This window comes from Lissotriton helveticus, chromosome 1_1 (assembly GCF_964261635.1).
Source record: "Lissotriton helveticus chromosome 1_1, aLisHel1.1, whole genome shotgun sequence".
Taxonomy (NCBI): domain Eukaryota; kingdom Metazoa; phylum Chordata; class Amphibia; order Caudata; family Salamandridae; genus Lissotriton; species Lissotriton helveticus.
The window spans coordinates 2,110,164,396-2,110,184,239 of NC_136057.1; positions in this window are offsets into that span (position 1 = coordinate 2,110,164,396).

A 19,844-nucleotide genomic window follows, 5' to 3' on the forward strand; every position below is an offset into this window, starting at 1 on the left:
GAACCGCCAAGGCGGTTCCCGGGGCCAGCAGGCAGGTCAGACTACCTCCACCCCCGCAGCATCCACTGCAAAGCCTTCCTAGTCCGGAATTTCAGGCCCATCAAACGCCAGTGGGCGGCAGAATTCGCCATCATCTCCTCCACTGGTGCAACATCACCTTGGACAAGTGGGTGCTGCAAATTGTCAGAATGGGCTACTCCCTCCCCTTCGAGACCACCCCTCCAGCCATGCCACCTCAGTACCACCGCATGTTGGGGTATCACTTGTCACTTCTCCAGCAGGAAGTTGCGGCCCTCTTGACCAAGGGGGCCATCGAGCGCGTTCCGACGCCATAAGTAGGTCGTGGTTGTTACTACCACTACTTTCTGGTTCCAAAGAAGGACAAGGGCCTGTGTCCTATCTTAGACCTTCGGAACGTCAATCGCTTCCTCCGGAAGGATAGGTTCAAGATGCTCACACGTGCTGGGGTCTTGACTGCCCTAGACCCGCAAGACTGCATGGTAGCGTTGGACTTGCAGGACGCTTATTTTCATATCCCCGTCCTGCCGGCCCCCGGTGTTACCTGCGGGTCACGGTAGGCCACGAGCATTTTCAGTTTACTGTGTTCCCTTTTGGCCTCATCAGTGCCCCTTGGGTGTTCACGAAAGTGATTGCGGTGGTCGCGGCTCATCTGCACAGATCAGGGGTTTCAGTCTTCCTCTATATGGACGACTGGTTGTTGAAGGCGTGCTCGCCCAAGGCAGTCGTCTCCCACCTCCAGACTACGGTCGACCTCCTGCATTTGCTGGGTTTTTCCATCAACGTGTCAAAGTCGCACCTGATTCCCTCTCAAAAGCTCCTCTTCATCTGAGCTGTTCTGGACTCGGCGCTGTTTCGGGTTTATCCTCCCGAGCAGTGATTCCGGGATATTCAGGCTATGATTCTGATCTTTCAGCATCTATCCCAGGTTTCTGTCAGGATGACGCTCCGGCTCCTGGGCCTGATGACCTCCTGCATCCTGCTAGTGGATTATGCCAGGTGGCATATGCGGGTTCTGGAGTGGGACCTGAAGTTCCAGTGGGCACAGCATCAGGGCAACCCCGCTCCGCTCCGACTGCCTCTTCGGGAGGATCTTCAGTCGCAGCAACAGGGGAAGGTTCTCCACCCAAACCTGTCCAGCCTCCACCTCCTTACGTGGAGATTCAGCGGCGGCAGTTAACTTCTTTCAACCTGCCTCCCGAAGTCTGCGATGGTATCTTGGCAGCCAGGCGTCCCTCCACTAAAACGGTATATGCCTGCAGGTAGAATACATTTGTGGCTTGGTGCACAGCAAAGGCTGTGGATCCCCTTTCTGCCCTTCTTTCAGAGGTCCTTCTATTTCTCCTCTCTCTGGCCCAGCAGGGCACTGCTCTGGGCACTATTAAGGGCTATCTCTCGGCCATTTCAACCTTTTTACGACTTCTAGATCAGCCTTGCCTTTTCAAGTCTCCTGTTGTAAATAGATTCCTAAAAGGCAATATTCATCTTTTCCCTCCTGTTCCTTTCGTAATACCTCAGTGAGACTTAAACCTAGTTTTGACTTATCTGACGTATGCTCCTTTTGAGCCCCTTCACAACTGTCCTCTTCGTCTTCTCACTTTAAAGACTGCTTTCCTGGTTGACATCACCTCTGCCAAAAGAGTGAGGGAGCTCCAGTCTCTTTCTTCTAAACCTCTTTTTCTCTCTGTCCATCCGGACAAAGTTGTTCTAAGGACTCGTCCATCTTTTCTGCCAAAGGTTGTCACTGCCTTTCACATATGGCAGAAAATCACTTTGCCCACCTACTTTCTGCCTCCCTCTAAAGAGGAAGAGAGGCTCCACCGTCTGGACCCAACATGTGCGCTATCATTCTACCTTACCCACACACAACAGTTCCGGGTGGATGACCAGCTTTTTGTTGGCTACATGGGCGCCAAGAAAGGTCGTGCCGTGCACAAGCAGACCATCTCTCGATGGGTCGTTCTGTGCATTGAGGCTTGTTTTTCTTTGGCTAAAAAGGAGCCTCCCTGGGGCTCTGCGCCCATTCTACCAGGGCGACGGCAGCCACTACTACTTTGGGACGGGGAGTCCCCTTGCATGACATCTGTCAGGCAGTTACGTGGGCCTCGCTGCACATGTTTACCAAGCATTACTGTCTGGACAGCCAAGTACAGAGAGACTGCTTCTTTGGCCATTCTGTTCTCCAGGACTTTCTGGTGTGATCTTGGTTCGCAGACCCACCACCGCGGTTGATATTGCTGGGGTATCTATTCTAATGGTAAGGAATCTATTACTATGTGTTTCTTTCAAATGCACAAGTTACTGAGCTTCAGTAACGATATGTCTGTAAGAAACATTAGTAGTGATAGATTCCCTACCGCCCCACCCATCCTCCCCGTTCTGTAAACTGATTTCTAGGGTTAGGTCATCCCTTCAGGGCCCTAGTTTCATGGCACCAATGGTCAGTTTCTTGCATGGCTCTGAGTTCCTGGCTAGGAAAGTCGTGTACAGAACTGACACCCGCACGCGTCTAAGTAGCTCCAGTGAGGTCATCCCGGTGCCAACGACGCACGTGGGCTGCACGACGACGTCTACCGATGCGCAGGGGTACTTCTGATAAACTTTCCAGATCCAGTCTGACGCCTGGGGGTAATTCTAAGGTAAGGAATCTACCACTACTAATGTTTCTTACCGAAGGTAAGTAACTTGTGCTTCTGTACTGTTTCCACGATTCCTGAGGAATCAGGGTTGTCATGTTCAGTGGTTGCCAGAGTTCATTTGGTCCCTGGTAAGGTTGGGGGGGAGGGGGGGGCTTGTGGTGGAACTGTAAGCTAGCTGGGCTATAGACCAACATATCCTGTGGGGCTGTCTGGAACCAGTCTAGAAACCAAGCCCTTAGTTCATGTTGTCAAACAAATGTGCAGAATCTTTCGGATTGATAGGAACTACACAACAGCAGCCCTGCATTCCATCTGGAGCAGGGTTAGAGGCTTGGAAGGCTCTGTCCCTTGCACATCCCCCCCTCGGGCCACACCCAGCTCTCTATCAGCGTTTCTAGTAGGCCTACTGTCCTTTGCTTATGGCCAGACTCTTAAGTTCCTCAGGTTAGATCCAGTCGTTGAGTGCCTAATAAGACTGGTGCTCATTTTCTCGATCTCCGGAAGAGTGAACGGTTGAGTGGACCCCCAACTGGAGTCTTGACCGCGTCATGACTCTGAGGTAGGGTGGCCAAGTAGAACTAAAATTTCACATCGCTGAGGAGCTCAGAATGACTTGAAAGACAGAGCTCACCAATGGAGCAGACACAGACCCGAGGCATTAGGGGACATACATTAAATGCAGCTATTACACTGACTTAGGTGCTAATTAAACTAATTTCTGAAAAAATTGTCACTTATTCCTGCACCAAAACTCATAACAGCTTCTTCACTTTAACCTCTACAAAAACCCAGGACAAGTGCTTATTTTACTGAAATTTGGCAGGACAGATAACCAAAAAACCAGGACTGTCTGTGCAAATCTGGGACGTCCAGTCAACCTACGCTGAGGCTTCTTAGTTTATTGACTCGTGTGTGTGGTGGAAGTGGGGGGGGGGGGGGGGCTGGGAAGTTTTGGGATCCTTTCATCTCAGGCGCAAGAACAACATTGTTCCTGTCACCAAGAATGGCTTAGTTTATAACTGAAATGGAGACCTCCATGTATCCAGAGGCTTCAAGAGCATTTGTGGGTGCTATCGGGACTACACGCCTTGAAGGAATGTTAAGCTTGGGCCTGATGCCCGGAAATGCATCCTTTTGGCTTGGTAATTGAAATTTGTCTCATCGGACTGTGGCTGCGGGACCTGAGTGTCTACTTTTCAAACAGTTTTCTCTTCCGCACCCTTGTCAGACTGCCCTGGGATGTGGCTAGCAGCAGTGTGTGGCCTAGTTTCTTAGGCGCTTTAGGCAACCTGCTTATTCTGTGCTCCCATGAAATCACCAATGCTATCCGTTAGTCTTTTCTTATGTGATACCATTTTTAGGAAAAAGGGGTAGGGGTATGCTGGTCATCTTTATCATCGGAGATGAACTACTGGGGATAGATCTTTGGGAAAAATTACTACCTGCCTTCATGTACTGGGTGTCTATTTTACTGTGAATTTCGGCTATGTGGTTGAGTGAAGGTGCTACTTCCACACATGGTCACCCCTCCTTGTGGTCCTGGTTGTACTACGTTCCCTATCTGTGGTTGCTCGAATTACTTGATCCCTGCTTCGTTTGTGTGGCAAACAGCGGACAGTACTGCAACTAAGAGGATGATACGTTCTGATTATCCTGTACTTGGTACTGAGGAGCGATGTTAACCATATTCTGTTGAGTGGGGTTTTATGGTGGCTGGCCTCTGCTGCTTTTTCTGTTCATGGCATCCCTTTGTCCGGCATGCTTCTACCAGGAGACCTCCCCTATGGCAATAGTAGCACTCTTTAAAGTCTGTTTGCAGCCAGCCTCCCTGGCCTCTACTACTATAACCTGTTCGTGCTCCTGGACTACCTGTTTGGAACCCTCTAAGGTTTTGCGCTGGAGCCTCCATTGCGACTTGTGCCATCTGCACAGCTGCAGTCATCACTGCCCCCTCGAGGGCAGTCTTTTTTAACTTAACTTGCACATTTTTTTGCTGTCTCTCTTTGGATATGCTCCTGCTTCTTTCTATTCTTTTCTTGCTTTTTCTTATGGTAGTGGAGTATATGAGCTTGTATTTTGTGACAGAGTTTGTATCTAACCCAACCACACTGTCCAGCCCGCTCTGTATCTCGGTGGGTAACACTTTCTTCAAAATACTATAGAAAAATGTGACTTATGGGCCTGTGTTGGTCCAAGGCTGTACTGTTTCTTGTCCCCATCTTTCCCTCATTGTATTTAGGAAACGATTAAGTTTTCTTCTGGCTTCATGGTCCTGCCATTAGCTTTCCTACATCTGGGAGGTCAGAGAATATTTCTCTCAAGGCAGTCCAGATCTGGTGCCTGTGGAATTAAACGTGGCTCCGTCATGCTGGGTATTTGTTAACGTGATGTCTGGAATGTGAGCTTGAGTGAACACCATGTTAGTTTGCTCCACAATTAAGCTGCTCAGCAGACTCTTAATGTGTCCTATCGCTAGGTTGATACCTGCTGTGTTTTTCTCGAAGCATGTAATTCATTTCCCTGCCCCATCCAGCAATGACTGTAACATTGTTCTCAGCCCTTCTATATCCATTTGGGCACATGGCATGTATACAATCACTGCCGTGCCCTTCTGCAGTAGCCGATACGTTCTCATTCTAGATGACTATAAGTTTCTTCTCAACATAGCACTCCCATCTAGCAAGGCATTGCTGCATGTATCCTCTGTCACTGCTGTGTGCTCTGGTTCGAACGATCCTCCCTCATATTGGTCCCTCTCCTCAGTCCAATCTGCTAATAGGTCGCAAATTGGGTACGCAAAGGTCCTGCCTTTCTTTTTGGCTATTAATTTCTTTCTGGGCTAGTGTATCTTTGTTGTGCACCAGCACATATTCTCGTCGCTGCTTCCCTTGTGTGCGCACACAGGTGCCATTTAGTTTTTCCTGCTTCACTGATAGCTAAGTACCAGGCTGTCTTGTTCCTCTATCTGTTGGTCAGCCCCTCTCCTTTGTCGACTGGACGGTGTGGCTCTGAGCCCTGCTAATAGCCTTTCATTTACCTCCAACTCCTCCCTTCGCTGCACCCTGTACCTGGACCCCCTTGTCTCGTATAAAGAGTGCGCTGTCTGTACTTTCACCTTAACTCCCAGTTGATTTCACTTTCTCTCCCGAGCATTAGCTCACGTCTTTCTTCCTCGTGCTACCTGGCCTCTCTCTTGTGCTCTGAGCTAGGCACTGCTTTTGTTGGTCTGGCTTTACCTTCAAAATTACTCTCTGCTACCTGGGCAATCCCTGTAGTCACTCCCTAATCATTGGTTCTCGGGGGACTGGAACTCTCTTCATCTCCTAAGCTCGCTGAGTCGCTATTGAGAACTGCCATAAACGTTCCTGACACTTGTCTATGCTCCGAGCTCGGCGGCGATGGGTAGGTGAATCTACGAGGACACGGGAAGCATGAGCCATACCTGAAGGTTCTACCCCGCTGTTCTAAACCCGCCGAACGCCCATGTGGCATATCTTTCCTGACCTGTAGGCATAGGAAAATACCACAGAGGTAACCAACACCCACATTATTGGTATTATACACATGACACTAGCATGTTGTTGAATGAATGTATTTTCTATATTTCCTATACTTGATAGGTCCTGATGAATCGCGGGTATTAGCCTTATGCGAGAAACATGTTGACCAATTCCTCTTCTAATCTCATCTAGGGCCAATATACCTAATTGGTTGGCACCTAGCGAGTTAGATTCACGTTTTTAATTGTAGCGGGAGACCCCCAGAATAAAGTCGTTTCCGGTACCCCCTCTACATTTTAATCACTCCTTAGGCTACTTGCTTTATTACCCACACACCCGCACTTCACCATAAGGCAGTTGGATTCAAAAGATCTCTGACAAAGAGCCCCTCCTAGAGGTGAGCCCTTCGGGGATTGCACCGCCTCCCCGACGAGGAGCAACACCAATGATGAAGCATGACACCCATTTGGGTGTGTGAGGCAAATACATCCAACAAAATGGATGCCCAAAGGTGTCATATTTACACCCCCGGTCACGCCAGATACACACAATTCCTTCACTAAGGAACGGTTCAGCAACCCACTTTTGTTTACCTATGCTTGTCTAGGGCACTAGCTGATACTGGACCTTCCACTGTTCTAAGTGGTAAAGAGTGCCTTACTGATCAATTGATCACCCTCCCTCCTTTGAATATTACTTGTCTATGCTCGCCTGAAACAGTGGGATACTGTATTTTACCTGCCTTTGAGTTTGCACATGTTGAGCGTGGTGTACGAAGAGTCGAGCTTTCGGGAACCTTCCCTATGGTCTTGAGCGGCGAAGGAGGTGTCTGAACTTGCTTTCTTTTGTATTTCTCAGGTTTAGACCCAACTGTTCTCCTTTCGGTGGGGTGGAGGGACTACACCATATTGTCTCACCAGAACTTATGGTATATATTGTGTGGTCCTGATGAAGGTGGGTCTCTACTTTTGATACCACTAAAATGGCCGTCAACTGTATGTAGGAAAACCCTAGCTCAAAACAATAAAATATCCCTGGATTCAGTCTAAGGTGTATGTGAGATCAGACTGGGCTAAGAATAAGAGATTAATGTGTGAATGTATTAGGGCTCGCTAGAGGGTGCGCTGCAGAATGGCTGCCTTCTAAGACAGCTCCGCCGGTCGGGACCTTTATCTGACAAAAAGAACGTAATGTGGATGCAGAACTGAGCACAAAACAGCCCTCGAGATATCGGAATTACCCGGCAGCTGAAGGAAACGACTGCGAGCACTGAAAGACGCCCAGCGCCAGAGTAAATCGTGAGAGAAGTATCGGCGCGAGGAGGCGACCTGGTGTTTCCAAAATGGCTGCCCCTGTGCGATACTCGGACAGAGCAGCTGAAACTTGCGGTGAGGCTTGTCTGTGTGCCTGACACCGAGGACTGTGCTGCTGAACACGGCTGGCGCTGTGAATTACTGGATGTGGTGAATCATGGGACGCTCTGGAGGCTCTATATCGCCGGACAGGCTCTGCTCTTAACACGGCTGGGGACACGATGCTGGACGGTGCAAAATGGCGGACCGGTACAGCGGTGATGAAATAGGAGGTCTAATCACATAAGGGAAGTGGACAGAAGGCTTGAACGCCAGTGGGGTGAGGCAGAGGATTACACACAAAAACAGATCTCCCTACATAATGCAATGTGCTGTGCTGGACTGATACAATGTCCCCCCCTCATTAATAGCCATGGTGACTGGAATGTGCCGTAGTGGCTGCTCGCCCGACGCCGACCTGCGCTGTTGACTCCCAGGCAAGCTGATTACCCACAGTGTGTGAATAAATACAGCTCCATCGCACGGGGACACTGCAGCTAGATGATCACATGTTGCAATACAGCAAGGAGTACCTGGCTATACTACACACGTGCACCGTTTTGGATATCATATGAAGCAGATACTGCCTCCGACAGTCAGCGCCATTGGTAACTGCCAGGTACGGTACCGCGCAAATCCCTTCACAGGTTACTCGCAATGGCGCATTATGTGACCACGTTACAAGCACTGGCTCAGCTCCCTCGAAAATAGTGCCTATAGTACTGCATAGGGGAAATAACTTGTGATTGGCTTTGGGGCGTCTCCTACACTCTGGTGCGTAACACGCAAACCCTGCCTCAACACTGGCAGCGTCACTAGCTGGGGAAGCCATCCCACTACAAGGCCTGAAATCACAACGACTGCGTTTATTTGTGTAGCACCCTGCTACACCAACTTCTCTCGACTGACCGTGGCTGAAGAGCCTAATTGCGACACATACAATTGGCTACGGGTGCACTACAAATATGCCACCTGCCGACACCGTCTACTACTTTACTCATTAGTCACAATGGGTAAGCCGGATAGACAGCAGCCAAAACTAACATTTGAAACCAAGCGCAGCGCTAAAGGGGCAAGCGCACATTCAGATACAGAATTGGAAGTGGAGTCCACAACGAGCAAGGCCATGGAGAACGTCCTCCAAGCTATACAGCAAAGCCTACGAGATATAAATGGGAAACTAGACTCTCTCACCCAATGGGTAGATGACATGTCTGTGAAGCTGGATAAGCAGAGCGAACGTCTGGACGCAGCCAAAGATCGCATAACAGCAGTAGAGGATGAATCACACACTATGACCCGCAAATGCACGGATATGGAGAAGCTCCTGGAGGTCATAAAAAACAAAGCTGAGGATTTGGAAGCAAGATCATGTTGCAATAACGTTAGGATTGCGGGAGTTCCTGAGACTACAAACACGGGGAAGATGGAAACATATGTGGAAGACATGCTGTGTGATATCTTCGGTGCCAACAATTTTTCGACGGTACTAATTATAGAGCGTGCACACCGATCATTGGCCCCCAGACCACCGCCGGGTGCTCCGCCATGGCCCATCATCGCCCGGGTCCTAAACTTCAGGGACCGGGACGCAATCCTGAGGATGGCCAGGGAAAAGCAACAAATCACCTACCAAGGCAACAACCTGACCTTTTACCCGGACTTTACAATGCTGGTGCAGACCTAAAGTAAGTACTTTAATACTGCAAAAAGAAACTTCGAGACCTGGGTATCGAGTATGCAATGCTGTATCCAGCTAGGCTGAGGGTGACGCATGATGGTCGAGCAACGTACTCCATACGCCAAAAGCAGCACAGGACTTTATAAAAAAGGTTATCAATAAACGTAAGGAGCAGAACCGCACTGTACAGGACCAAGACTCTGAATAAACCATGATCCACTTTACCACTCTTCTTGGACTGAATTCGCCACGGATAGCTGGAGAGATCGGAGTAATTTACAGAAGGGGATTTCTCCCACATGATGGCAGATCTCAGGTACTATATAGAACAAGACTGATACCACACCCTGACGATTGTATGATATCGCTGCCGACTCGGGGATATAGGTGAAACTCCTGTGCACCATACCATGGAGTTGGAAGACATGTGCTTTGAGAACTAGACGTTGTGGTGAAAAATGCGCTGATCTCTACTGCTGGTAATGTATGAACTGTGCATATGCTAACATACTCAAGGCAGAAGAAATAGACGCTAGACACACAGCCAGCATTGACTGTTCACCATGGCTGTTTGATAATCATATACTAGAATATAATATTGTATCTATCAAGACACTAGTCAAGGGGAGAATTGTAAGAGGAATAACAATATTACGTTTTTTACGTAACAAAGTTGCTGTAACTCAACATGGCCCTGCGGATTGTTATACTCAAATTCCTTGATCCCCGATGGAAGTAAATAAGTGGGGTGATTTGTGATGTTTATATGATCAGAATAGTAAAATACCATGCACTAAAGCCAAGACTAAATGGTAACTGTACCTCACACAATGGATGTACTCCAGGGTAGATTATACATCTGCACTTCTAATGTAACACCCGACCACGTCCACTAAGTTGGATGGAGTTGCGTGCACTTGATGGGTCCCCCCAGGCGGGTGCTCCCCACCACAGGTTTAGTTATGTTGATATTTCTGTTAAGGATATGTCTTTGGCATCGTTGGGATGCCAAAGTGGGAGGGAGGTGGGTGAGATGGGATTGGGGATTGTTATGCAGATTGTGGTATTTGAGATACATTGCTGGTAAGTGGACAGTGGCAGTGTCCCTGCCGCTTTTAATGACGCGCTCACCCGCGCATTGGTGAGTTTACAACTTTTATGCTGTGAGAGCGTGTGAGCTCATTTTTAACTCATTTTGGGCATTTGTGTGAGCAAGAGCGTGTTTGCTACCTGTGTGCTGCTTAATTGTACTCGCGCTGCTGCTCATTGATCTGGGGGCAATCTGCACTCTGTTCTGCTGAGGTTTTACCTGAAGCAGGCAGGCAGTTGCAGCAACGGTTCGAAGAAGCGCTGGACTCGTCCGTCCTTCCCGCCTCGTTCTGACGCCGGTGACTAGCACCGTTCGAGCAGAGGGCGTGGAAGGTCCGAGCCAGCTACTTCCGGCAGCTACCTGCAGCGCTCTAGTTGTTGGGACGCTGGGGGGGATATAAGGCACTGGATCCTGGACCCCGTGTGGTAAGTGGACAGTGGCAGTGTCCCTGCCGCTTTTAACGACGTGCTCACCCGCGCATTGGTGATTTTACAACATTTATGCTGTGAGAGCGTGTGAGCTCATTTTTAACAAATTTTGGGCATTTGTGTGAGCAAGAGCGTGTACGCTACCCGTGTGCTGCTTAATTGTACTCGCGCTGCTGCTCATTGATCTGGGGGCAATCTGCACTCTGTTCTGCTGAGGTTTTACCTGAAGCAGGCAGGCAGTTGCAGCAACGGTTCGAAGAAGCGCTGGACTCGTCCCTCCTTCCCGCCTCATTCTGACGCCGGTGACTAGCACCGTTCGAGCAGAGGGCGTGGAAGGTCCGAGTCAGCTACTTCCGGCAGCTACCTGCAGCGCTCTAGTTGTTGGGACGTTGAGGGGAATATAAGGCACTGGATCCTGGACCCCCGTGTGGTAAGTGGATAGTGGCAGTGTCTCTGCCGCTTTTAACGACGCGCTCACCTGCGCATTGGTGATTTTACAACTTTTATGCTGTGAGAGCGTGTGAGCTCATTTTTAACTAATTTTGGGCATTTGTGTGAGCAAGAGCGTGTACGCTACCTGTGTGCTGCTTAATTGTACTCGCGCTGCTGCTCATTGATCTGGGGGCAATCTGCACTCTGTTCTGCTGAGGTTTTACCTGAAGCAGGCAGGCAGTTGCAGCAACGGTTCGAAGAAGCGCTGGACTCGTCCCTCCTTCCCGCCTCGTTCTGACGCCGGTGACTAGCACCGTTCGAGCAGAGGGCGTGGAAGGTCCGAGCCAGCTACTTCCGGCAGCTACCTGCAGCGCTCTAGTTGTTGGGATGCTGGGGGGGATATAAGGCGGATGTGCCATCGGCAGCGCAGCGGGCGCGCCGAAGGCGCGACGAAGGCGCGCCGAAGTTGTGCCTAAGTTAAGCCCGTCTGCGCCCGTCCGCGGGCCCAGGCCATGCCCCCTGTCCCTCCGACGGGTCATCTACGCTGGAGCAGAGAGGACTTACTGTCCCTCCGCAGCCAGTACCATGGGTCATGCCTACACGGCATGAATGTCGAGGATACCACGGGTTGCAGTCACTGCAATTTTGCCTTTAATCGGGGGAATACGGCGACTAGTGATCATCATGTTCTGGTTTGTGGCTTGCTGAATGTTCGATCCCTACGTAAGCACAGACTTGACATGCACGATCTCCTTATTGAGAAACAATGGGATCTAGTCTTCCTCACGGAAACGTGGCTTGACTCGGATTCCACGCCAGAGATCATTGAAGCCATTCCAGAGGGCTACTCCCTATTGAGACAAGATAGATTGTTAGGAAGAGGTGGAGGGATAGCCATCGTAGCTAAACAGGGACTTCAATGCCAGTTTGAGCAGACCATGATTGAGGATAGTGAAGCAGGCACATTCTCCATTCTGGTTAATGGAGGCTGCACTGTGAAGGGCCTCTTGATATATAGGCCACCTGGCACGGCAGTGAGATTTAGCGAGAGTTTGGTAGAAGGCATCACAGAGGCCGCATTGCGCGCAGACAAATTTTTGGTGTTGGGTGATCTCAACCTCCATCTAGATGACCCTGCGGACAAGGCGGCCAGGGAACTCTGTCAAGCGATGAAAGCACTTCAGCTTGAGCAGAAAGTTAATGATCCCACTCATCAACTTGGCCACTTACTGGACCCTATTTTCGCCAATTGGGAACAGGTGGAGGTCCTAACCCCCGTATCCATCCCCTGGTCGGATCATCATTTCGTTCCCTTTCTGATTTATATTCAGGGAGCCAGACCAGTGGAGCAGTCTGTACATAAACACCCTAGGCGGAGATGGGCTGCCTTTTCCCAAATTAAGTTCAATCAGGCGCTCGTTGCGGAGGGCAACCCAGGGGGGGAGGGAATGGAGGAAGTCAACACTAATTTTGACCAGCATATCACGGAGGCTCTGGACTTGGTGGCCCCGCTCGGCTCGGCGAGAGCGGGGGGCCGTGTTCAGAGAACGGCGCCATGGTACAATGAGGAGGTGCGAGCGGCTAAGGTCGCATGCAAACGCGCAGAGAGACAGTGGAGGATAGCCTTCACCATTCAAGCCAAAGCAGGTTACGTAGCTAGTAGACGCATCTACCACAGATTGATCAGGAAGGCCAAGACAACGTATTTTGACATCAGGATTAAAGAAGCCGAAAATTCCACAAAGGAATTGTTCTTAATTTATAAATCACTCTCGGCAGGGAAGCCTATGGCAGTCCCCGAAGAACTTTGCTCGGTGGATAGCTGCAACCGAATAGCAGAGTTTTTTGCCAACAAGGTAGCAAAGATCTATTCTACCTGAGTCCTGAGCTCATGGAGGCAGCCAAGGCGAGGGGGGGATCAATGCCTGACTACATTCACTACCCCGCCAACTGAGGCACTCATTCGAATCTGTGGATCTATAAAGTCAGGCTCTCCGAGGGACCCCACCACGCCCAAACGGCTGATGGGTAGTCTGCAGGTATTAGAGCCCTACATCCCTCATTTACTTGACACCTCTTTTGAGACCCAGACTGTACCTATTGCCTGGAAATGGGCAGTAGTACTTCCTTTGCAGAAAAAACCCAATATCAGCTTTGAAAAATTAGAAAATCTCCGGCCCATCTCTCTCCTGCCATATATGGCGAAGGTTGCGGAGAAAACTGTGAACCTTCAACTGATGAATTTTGTGGATGAGGCTTCCCTGCTCCACGACTCTCAGTTTGGCTTCCGTCCCCGACATTCGACGGAGTCAGCACTTCTTATGGCTGTAGAGGCTTTACGACAGGGTGTGGATGAGGGCCAGACTATGGCCTTGGTCCTTCTGGACCTAAGCGCAGCATTCGACACTGTAGCACATACCATCTTGCTACAGTGTCTGAATGAAGGAGGGGTATCAGGAGCAGCGCTTGGATGGATCCAGTCCTTGCTGACAAACAGATGTTTTAAAGTCCGTTTGGGTGACTGCTATTCCAGGGAGATTAGTTTGGGCCAGGGCGTGCCCCAGGGCTCGTCCCTGAGCCCGACCTTGTTCAATCTTTATGTCTCCCCGCTGGCGGCAATTGTAGAAAGACATGGACTGCGCTTAGTGTCCTATGCCGACGACACGCAGTTGGTCATCTCCCTCTCATGTATGCCTGGTCTTGCGGCGGACATTTTCAGAGTTTGCATGCAAGAACTAGCAACCTGGATGTCCGCCAACTGTTTGAAGCTAAACGGTAGCAAGACCGAGGTACTCGTGGTGGGGGGAGGGCCATCTGCTTGGTCGTCGGCATGGTGGCCTCCCTGCCTGGGAGAAACCCCAGTCCCCTGTCAGGAAGCAAGAAATCTCGGAGTGTGGCTGGATGTTGACCTGGCCTTTGGCCCCCAGATTGGCTGGCTGGCAGGGGTATGCTTCGTTGTCCTGAAAACCTTAAGGAAGGTATTAGATCTCCTACCTATTACAGCGCGCCGAACGCTGGTGCATGCCCTAGTCACATCGCGCCTAGATTATGGCAATTTGCTGTATCTGGGGGCCACGGGAAAGGCCATAGGCCGCCTCCAGGTGCTGCAAAATGCAGCCGCTCGCTTAGTCCTGAGGCTCCCTAAGAGATCTCCCTCTAAAGCAGCGCTCCAGGCATTACACTGGCTCCCTGTCGGAAGAAGGGTGGAGTTTAAGGCACTCTGTACATGTCACCGCATCCTGAGCGGTAAAGACCCCGCTCCGCTACAGAATTTGTTGACTCGCTATGAGCCTTTGCGTGATCTACGCTCCTCCCGTACAGGGTTACTGAACGTTCCAAGAATAAAGAAGGCCCGAATGGGGGGGAGGTCTTTTAGATATCTGGCCGCCAAGCATTGGAATGCCCTACCTTTGGAGTTACGCTTGGAGCCTTCAGAGTCCATTTTCAGGAAAAAACTTAAAACTCACTTATACGGGAGGTAGGCAACTTTGAGGGTGGCTTGGACTGTTTACTTCCACTTATCATAGCGCGGGGACACGCCGGTGTGCGTAACCAGGCGCTCTATAAATCTCCCTAATAATAATAATAACATTGCGGATATCCAGACTGATACTAGAAGGTTTATTGTCACCATATTTCAAAGAGCTACAACAGATGTACACAATGTGAGTAGTGGTCAGAAATACATTATAGATAGATTATGCCACCAACTATAGATAGATTACAACCAACACAACTAAACCTGGTGACATGGAATGTTAGAGGGCTAAATAACCCGAAAAAAATACGCCAGATATTTGCTTATTTTGACAGACTTTTTGATATTGCCATCCTCCAAAAATCTCATCTAGCTCCTACACATAAGAGTAACATCGGGAACAAATGGGTGGAAGCGGTACACAGTTTCTCATACTCTTCATATTCCAGGGGTATACTTATCTTGGTGAGAAAAGGAGCGCAGTTCCATATAGATAGCACCATCAAGGATGAATTAGGTAGATATGTTATTGTAACAGGGCGTATCAGGGGCAACGAATGGCTTTGATAAATACTTGGCCGAAATGTGGACGATCCCGACTTTTTAAAATTAATCTGGCGTAAAATTAATGAGTTACCTGAAATGGCTCTGCTGTGGGGTGGCGACTTGAACCTCGCTTTAAATGACAACTGGACAGATCATGCATAACAAAAGAACCACACAAACGGGCGGTGGGAGTACTGCGGGACATTATGGCTGAAAATCACCTGGTCGACATTTGGAGAGCACAACACCCTCAACTCATGGAGGCCACTCATACTTCTGTGATCCATAACAGTTGGTCTCGTATTGACTATTGGCTAGGAACAGTGGAAATAGCATACTGGACACGGAACATACGCCACCTGCCCAAAACCCTCTCTGATCATAACCCAGTGCTATTAACTATAAACCTCCCCCATTATATACCCCCACCGTATGCATGGAGATTCAATGCAAAAGCCCTGCTAGATTCTGTTTACACTGACACTATTAGCCAGGCCATCTCTGACTACTTCACGATAAATCAGCCATCTACTGACAACCCTAGCTTACTGTGGGCAGCCTTTAAAGCCACCATACCGGGTTTATGTATTAGTACTAACGCGGGAATATTAAAAGATATACGCAGCCAGCTTACCAAACGGGAGGCCATGTTAGGCGCACTGGAACGCGAATACGAACACACACACAGCGCAAAGACACTAGGTGATATTAGAAACGTCATGATGGAATATCAAACGTTGGCAGACGATGAACTTAAATACCTGACGAAGCGCCAAACTGCACGCTCCTACGGTGAAGGGGCCAGACCGGGTCATGTTCCAGGGGCATACTTATCTTGGTGAGAAAAGGAACGCAGTTCCATATAGATAGCACCATTAATGATGAATTAGGTAGATATGTTATTATAACACGGCGTATCAGGGGCAACGAATGGCTTTGATAAATACTTGGCCAAAATGTGGACGATCCCGACTTTTTTATATTTAATCTGGCGTAAAATTAATGAGTTACCTGAAATGGCTCTGCTGTGGGGTGGCGACTTGAACCTCACTTTAAATGACAACTGGACAGATCATGCGTAACAAAAGAACCACACAAACGGGCGGTGGGAGTACTGCGGGACATTATGGCTGAAAATCACCTGGTGGACATTTGGAGAGCACAACACCCTCAACTCATGGAGGCCACTCATACTTCTGTGATCCATAACAGTTGGTCTCATATTGACTATTGGCTAGGAACAGTGGAAATAGCATACTGGACACGGAACATACGCCACCTGCCCAAAACCCTCTCTGATCATAACCCAGTGCTATTAACTATAAACCTCCCCCATTATATACCCCCACCGTATGCATGGAGATTCAATGCAAAAGCCCTGCTAGATTCTGTTTACACTGACACTATTAGCCAGGCCATCTCTGACTACTTCACGATAAATCAGCCATCTACTGACAACCCTAGCTTACTGTGGGCAGCCTTTAAAGCCACCATACAGGGTTTATGTATTAGTACTAACGCTGGAATATTAAAAGATATACGCAGCCAGCTTACCAAACGGGAGGCCATGTTAGGCGCACTGAAACGCGAATACGAACGCACACACAGCGCAAAGACACTAGGTGATATTAGAAACGTCATGATGGAATATCAAACGTTGGCAGACGATGAACTTAAATACCTGACGAAGCGCCAAACTGCACGCTCCTACGGTGAAGGGGCTAGACCGGGTCATGTTCCAGGGGCATACTTATCTTGGTGAGAAAAGGAACGCAGTTCCATATAGATAGCACCATCAAGGATGAATTAGGTAGATATGTTATTATAACACGGCGTATCAGGGGCAACGAATGGCTTTGATAAATACTTGGCCGAAATGTGGACGATCCCGACTTTTTTATATTTAATCTGGCGCAAAATTAATGAGTTACCTGAAATGGCTCTGCTGTGGGGTGGCGACTTGAACCTCACTTTAAATGACAACTGGACAGATCATGCGTAACAAAAGAACCACACAAACGGGCGGTGGGAGTACTGCAGGACATTATGGCTGAAAATCACCTGGTGGACATTTGGAGAGCACAACACCCTCAACTCATGGAGGCCACTCATACTTCTGTGATCCATAACAGTTGGTCTCGTATTGACTATTGGCTAGGAACAGTGGAAATAGCATACTGGACACGGAACATACGCCACCTGCCCAAAACCCTCTCTGATCATAACCCAGTGCTATTAACTATAAACCTCCCCCATTATATACCCCCACCGTATGCATGGAGATTCAATGCAAAAGCCCTGCTAGATTCTGTTTACACTGACACTATTAGCCAGGCCATCTCTGACTACTTCACGATAAATCAGCCATCTACTGACAACCCTAGCTTACTGTGGGCAGCCTTTAAAGCCACCATACAGGGTTTATGTATTAGTACTAACGCTGGAATATTAAAAGATATACGCAGCCAGCTTACCAAACGGGAGGCCATGTTAGGCGCACTGAAACGCGAATACGAACGCACACACAGCGCAAAGACACTAGGTGATATTAGAAACGTCATGATGGAATATCAAACGTTGGCAGACGATGAACTTAGATACCTGACGAAGCGCCAAACAGCACGCCCCTACGGTGAAGGGGCCAGACCGGGTCATGTTTTAGTGAACAAAATCTGCTCTGGGCACACACCGCAGACAGTCCTGGCCATGAAGGATAATAATGATAGGCCCCAATATGACACACAGAGTATACTGAGTGCGTTCATGGAGAACTATATGCCTCACAGAATACTGCTGCACCCACTGAAATCATGGCTTATCTAGAGGATGTAGCGATAGCATGGCTATTAGGCACACAGAGAGAATATCGCTCCCTGCAGGTAACAGTAGAGGAAGTCACTGAAGTGATCAAATCACTTCCGAACGGTAAAGCACCAGGCCCAGACGGCTTCACCTGCGAATTTTATAAAGCGTTCGTTGACCAACTGGCACCCCACCTTGTGGAAATGTACGGGGACGCCCATGACAAACAAATACTACCTACCAGGCGGGCAACTACAGCCAAATTTCGGGGGGGGCTGAAGAATATTTCGGGGGGTGGGCTAATTCTTTCGAACTTAGACAGAGTGGCTGTAAGAAGAGGTGAACATACAACAAAAGCCTCATTTACAACTAAAAGCCACATTTACAACTAAATGGTCTTTTAAAGACCTGTTAAGTCCTCGGGTGCGGCTGCAATTAGATGCTCGCCAGTCCGCGAACCTGTCTTCGCCCGGGCTGACACACACGTCGGGGGGGGGCTGAAGCCCCGCGAGCCCAATGGGTGTTGCGCGCCTGCTACCTCCCACATTGAGAGAAGCCATGCTCATCGCCCTCTTAAAACCTAATATAGATCCGGAACAGTGCGACTCTTATAGGCCGCTGTCTTTAATAAATCCAGATACTAAAATACTGGCCAAACTCCTTGCAAAACAGCTGCAGCCACTAATGACTAATCTCGTACTCCCTGATCAGTCAGGATTTATACCCGGCCGCTCAACAGCTCACAGCACTGGAACGCTGATTGCACTATCACACTATCTGACCCCAAACACGAAAGCTGCTGCAGTCCTCTTGGATGCTGCAAGAGCATTCGATTCAATTGAATGTCCCTATCTTCACACTGTATTGCAAAGAATGGGGTTTCCACCAATCTTTCTACAGTGGGTCCGAATACTCTAGACAGCACCTACAGCACGAATCAAAGTTAATAAATATATATCCGATACTATACCAATTGAAGGGGCACAAGACAAGGGTGCCCTTTATCCCCTTTACTCTTTGCAATAGCCCTTGAACCATTGGCGTGCAAAATACGGCAAGGACATCACTACTCTGCGCTCCAATTCCCGCAAATGCCATTACATATCTCCCTATACGCAGACAATATGGTACTATATGTACGTGACCCAGATACGTACCTGGCCACACTGCTGAGAGGATATATTAAATTCAGCCGCCATTCTGGGCTCCAAATTAACTGGTCTAAATCTCTCATTATACCTTTAACAGACACCACACATCCGCACCCCACAGAGTTCCCGCTTGAATTGCAGACGGGCCCGGTCAAATATCTCGGCATCTCGTACCGTAGGGATCCAGAAATAGTGATTTGCATGAACTACGGGAGAGCGATCAGTGTAATGGAGGACAAAATAGGGCGATGGATTCAGCTTCCACTAACATTGGCGGACCGCTTGGCTATTGTTAAGATGGTCATTCTACCTAAGTTTCTATACCTCTTCAATAACATTCCTATCACCCCTCCGACAACTGTATTTAAAAGACTGAATACCATGGCAACACGACTGATATGGGCGGGTAAGCAAGCCCGAATTGAGATGCATCCCTGATTTTCTCCTCTATTACTTATGTGCGCAATATGCACACTACTGGTATCAAGGTGTCCCCTACCTAACATGTGGCAAAAGAAAAAGGTGATGCACATCCAACTCCACTGAGGTAAACACACATTACAACGCATTTTTTACAACGCACTACCATTACAACGGAACTTTTACAACGCAAATACCATTACCACGCATTTATTTACAACGCATGTTTTTACAACGCAGGTACTTTTACAACGCATACCATTACAACGTAAGTATTGGTAAGTATATAATTATATTTAAAATGTTA